We start from the raw sequence: 5,371 nt of genomic DNA, 5'->3' as shown, positions 1-5,371 counted from the left end.
GGATAGGTCATTGGTGCGAGGCTGCTAGTGAGCTATATCCACCCTGAAGGTTAATCTTGGACAATATAGATGATGAGTTCTTTTAAATGAAACCAGAGAGCGTTGACAGAGAGGAGAAGGTAGAAATGACTCAGCCTGTAACTGAAAATATAGATGGAGGACAACAGAGCTGCTTCATGGAAGAAGAACCTCAGCTTAGCCTGTTAGCTTTAGCGCCGACTCTATTGTCCAAGATTAACCTTCAGGGTGGATATAGCTCGCTAGCAGGCTTGCACCAAGGACCTGTCGACGTCATCATTTACCCAGAATGCTTTGCGTGTAAAAAAAATGTCTCAGTCTGTGTTAAAATATATTTCTTTAAATTTACAAAACTGACCAGCTACAGTATTTTTACAGTCTTTATTAAAAAATTAAAATAAAGCTTATAAAATAAAGTCTGCCACAACTAATCATGAATCCCTTTAAGAAACTAGTAATGTTAGGGTTAGGGAAAATGTTTGGGTTAGACATATTTGCACTCACAAAAATGAATGGAAATCAATGCGAATTTCTCAGTTTAATGGAAGTAGCCTAAAAGGAAGTGTGTTGGTCTGAAAAGGAGAAGGAGGAGAACTGATAACCAAAGAGAGAATGATAAAGAAGAAGGCAGGTTTAAAAATAGTTTTAAATATTAAGAAATACACAAAGAAGAGGTTTAAAACTAAACTTGTTTTAGTGGTGATAAAAAAGTGTCTGCTTCAATATTGAACTAATAAAGAACAAACTGACTAAAAGTATGGAGCTTTTTCTTTGACCGAATTACCATGAACCCAATGAACTCTGCCGTTATTAGACAATAAAGCAAAGAATCTAAACTAAACTAACTTTTTACACAGCAGTGAAGATTTTCTTCAAGTTCAAACTTTAATGGTTTGGATGAAAACTGCATGAAAACATCACCGCTTCTGARAGCTTCAAGACACCAAATTTGAATCAGTGTGTTCAGACAGAAAGAAATAAGAACATGAAGGTATGTTTCTTCATTACTGAAATGTTAATTTAACTTGTTTTTGCCTAATTAACGCCAGTGTCTTCCAAGAACAAAACAGCCCCACCAATATTAATTAGGACGTCAATATTCATGTTGGCAGAGACGGTTGTGAGGTCTGTAATTACAGAGATTTTACCCGTTTGATCGTCTTTTTAATTAAAGGCTTGCTATAATTTGAAGGTTTGTTTACTTCTTTAAAAAAATGAGAAATCTTATTGATATTCTTATTTTATTTATTTTTACACAAAAAACACTCAAAGAAAAGTGTGAAAGGAAATAATCAGGTTTTTGAAAGTTGCCCCAACACTTTTGTCAGAGTTGTAATTTTCAGAAGTTCAGGACTCATTAGAAGAAATGAAATCTCAGAACTCTCTTTGACGCCGGCCGGCCGGCTTCGGCCTGAGATGGAAGTGTTWGCGTCGCTGTCCTCCATCTGGCGTTCGAATGCTTCAACCTTTGTGAAATCTCCTCTCTGAAACTTCAAACTCTGATTTGATGGTGTCTTTGAGGAGCAAAATGAAAGAGCTATACATCCACATATATTTAGTTGAATGATCTGTGGGGCAACTGTATCAGAGGAAAAAAAACAACATTTATGTTGAAATGAAGATGAAACATTCAGTCTGGAATGTGATGCTAAGTTAAGAATTCCTCGTAAAACTACTAAAGTTATTTTTTAATAGAGTGTACAAACACTAGTAAAGTGTGARGCAAAGGTGTCCAATCCTGGTTCTTTGTGCCACTCACTGAATCAACACACCTGATTTAAATAAATGTCTGATTCGACTTCAGCAGAACTGAAGGAAGTGCTGGAGATAATTCAACCACTGGATCAGGCAAATTCAAGCTCTGAAACAACTACTGACGTCTTTTGTTTTTACTTCTTTGACAGTTAGTTTTATAATCGTAGTATTAAAGAAAAATGATATTGACAAAGCATATGATAATTTTCGGAATATTTTAAAATCACTATATGACAAAAATTGACCAAAGAAAAMGTTTATTCATAAAGCTAAAATATCCAGAAGCTCTGAAGCAGAGGAGCCAAAAGTGGGGCCCGCGGGCCAAATTTGGCCCACCAAGTCATTTGATTTGGCCCACCAACAGTTGCCAAAGTTACAAGGTTGTAACCTGTTATCCTATGTAGAAACACAGTATTTCCATTGGTCAAATGACAATATAAAAGGGCTGTAGTGAAGGTAGTTTTCATTCATGGTGCTGACTTTATCTTTGATTTAGTAGGATTAAACATGAAGCATGAAATGACAAGAAATATTTAGATCAGATTTAACCTCACATGTAGATCTGCATACTTTATAAGGCCACAAAAACTCATTTTATTAATTTACAAAATGTCCCATGAGCCTTTGCTACTTGAGCGTATGGCAGACTTTCTCCAAGTGCACAGACTAAAACAAAAGAGGGCCATTGCATAGCTTAATCATTAAAAATAAAAGGACTTTACTTTTAAAAACTATTTGTATTTCATGTATTATATTACTGCATTTGGCCCGCAGCTGGATGGATTTTCATTTTGGCCCTCTTGGGGAAAATGTTTGGGCACMCCTGCTCTAAAGGGACTGCAAAATGCCTGTTTAAAAAAACAGACTTTATAGAGATTTTATGAAGCACAGATCAATAGAGGCAGAAAATTAATACAAAAAAACCTAACAATAAATTAACAGATTATAACAAACTATGTAAACAAAATAATATTGAAGGTACAGTATATGAAATATATTGAAGAATGTAATTAGGAAAAACTCCAAGCATGCTAGTTTTCCTCAGCATTTTACAAATAATGATTATAACTTTGATAACATTGATGAAATAAGTAATTTGAATAAATATTTTGTGTATAAAGTGTGGGACTCAAACTGGCAGAAAGAATCTTGGAGCCTGCAGCAGCTGAAGCACTAAAAATGAAACATKAATCAGAAATCCAGACTCCATGTTTCTCACAGCAGTGGAGTGCCATGGACAGCCAGGTAAGAGGTTTATTTTAAGTGTAATGGTGATTAAAATAATCACTAATCAGCTTCCAGCAACAATAACATTTCCAAAATGACAAAAAAAGGACAGAGTTTAAAAAAAACTTTTAAAAGAGCAAAGTGTATTTCCAGTGAAGATGCAGGTTGCAAAAAACTGAACATTGTCCAACTTATGTTCTCCATCTAAGCATGTTAGAAAATATACAGTTTTATTAGTGTTTTAGTGCTTCTGGGCTATACTGTGGTAACATGGACAAAAATAAAAGTTATATCTTCAAACTTTTGAAATTTGCCATAGAAATTTAAGCTTTTTTAAAACATATAAGTTTTTACTGAAGGGGGACATTGTGTCTTAAGCTAATCAAGTTCATCATGTATTTATATCTAATACATCTCAAAATAAAATATATATATATAAAATAACAGCGTTTAGTATCAACAAAAAGTTTTGAGATTTGTGTCTTAAGCTAATCAAGTTCATCATGTATTTATATCTAATACATCTCAAAATAAAATATATATATATAAAATAACAGCGTTTAGTATCAACGAAAAGTTTTGAGATTTGTGTCTGAAGGCTTACATAAAATATAAAATTGTATTTGTTTCTGTTGACTAAAGTGTCAAATTTGTTTAAATTGTCTTGAAAACGAAGCTGATTAAATAAATATCCATTTATAAAACAGACGAACTTCAGAAATATGATGCAGGCTGAAAATCCTAATCTGAGGCTCAGACACAGAGGTTTTTTTTAATCAGATTTTTAAATATGCTGATGCTGCAGCTTTTACTTTATGACATGTTTCTTCAGCCCAATGACTGGTTGAAGAAGAGCTCGGGCGTAGCAGAAAAACTCTGAGATGCTTGAAAGTTGAAGGGTTTTAGTTTTGCCTTTGAACAGGCAGGGCCTCCATGAGAAAAACAACACAATTTAGAGACTGATTTGTGAATTAGATATCTGAAAAGCTGTTGAGTTTTAGTGTTAAAACCAYCGGCCTCAACATGAATTCAGTCTGACTCCTTAAAAGGCAGCTTTTAGAAAATCCCAGGTGGTTTAAACCTGAGAGTTCAGGCTGTGATTTTTTGTTTTAATGTGAAAAAGCAGAGCAAGCGAGTGAAAAAAGGAGAAGAAGAGCGATAAAGAGATACGAACAGAGGAATGAAAGGAAGGTGAGGCGCTGTTGCAGTGAAGAGAGCACATTATGGGCGACCTGCTGCGACAGAAGTCTGAATGAACAGCGAACAACTGCCTTCATTTAGGCCAGTGTCCTGGTGGTGTGGAGCTAAAGGCTTCATGCGAACACACACACACTGGAAAACACCAAAACACACAGGCAAAAGAAGCTCTTTGAATGCTTCTGCACAAACTGATACCCGACACACACACACACACCCAAACGTCCCCCTCATTCAAACATCTCTCCACATTGGCCGGATTAGGAACACTTTCTCCTGGGTGTGCGAGGCTGCCCCACACACAAAGAAACACTTGGGGACAGGATTAGTAGGCTTACAGCGGATTCACATATGTCCAGTTCAAGCAATTGGTATTCAAAGCTTTACACGTTCAAATGCCACCAGGAGAGAGCAAAGCCGAGCAAGCGCTTTTCTTCACATTGGCAGCACCTTTCTGAGGAGGGGCTCTTTTGCTGGGCCAACAATGAGGCCGTGAATCCAGGTTTTTTTTTTTTTTTTACTGTTCTGCCTGGGGGGTGTGATTGGAGCAGAGGCAGACGTTATTATCCAGGTTTGAAGCGCAGGGTGGGTGGGTGCAGGAGGGAAACGGACGGAGGGACAGATGGACRGCTGGAAGGATGCAGAGGTGCTGGGCTCATGTGTTATTGTTGGTGGCCTGCTCGTCCACTCCACCTCCACAAAACAGATCTGGAGTGGACCCTTCAGAACGGAGAGAGGCTCTCAGCAGCTCAAAAGACAATAATACAGTCGGTTTGGTGTGTTGTCCAAATATTGTAACACAGACGCACTTTTAAAGAGTCTGACTGATTTGATCATTTTAAATTTCAACACATGGAGTTGAAATGGCTCAAATGTTTTTGACCCTAATTATTTTTTTAAAGCCACTTGAAGAATACGTCTTGGCTCAGTTTGTGGGCATGTGTGTGCATTTGTGTGTACTTGTTTCTGCTACAGAGTGAGGTCATTTAGGAAATGAGGACATTTTCTTGGTCCTCACTTCTTTACAGCCRCCATGTGCTTAGTTGGATTTAGAGGTATGAAAATATCTGGGCATGAATGCAGTTATAAGGATGAATGGAAGACAATACAAAGTCCTCAGTTTGATGCCAGTACAAGTGTGTGTGTGTGTGTGTGTGTGTGTGTGTGTGTGTGT

The sequence above is a fragment of the Austrofundulus limnaeus genome, unplaced genomic scaffold (assembly GCF_001266775.1).
Source record: "Austrofundulus limnaeus strain Quisiro unplaced genomic scaffold, Austrofundulus_limnaeus-1.0 Scaffold0, whole genome shotgun sequence".
NCBI classification, from domain to species: domain Eukaryota; kingdom Metazoa; phylum Chordata; class Actinopteri; order Cyprinodontiformes; family Rivulidae; genus Austrofundulus; species Austrofundulus limnaeus.
The sequence above is the reverse complement of the archived record's forward strand: the minus strand, read 5'-3'. Positions refer to the sequence as shown.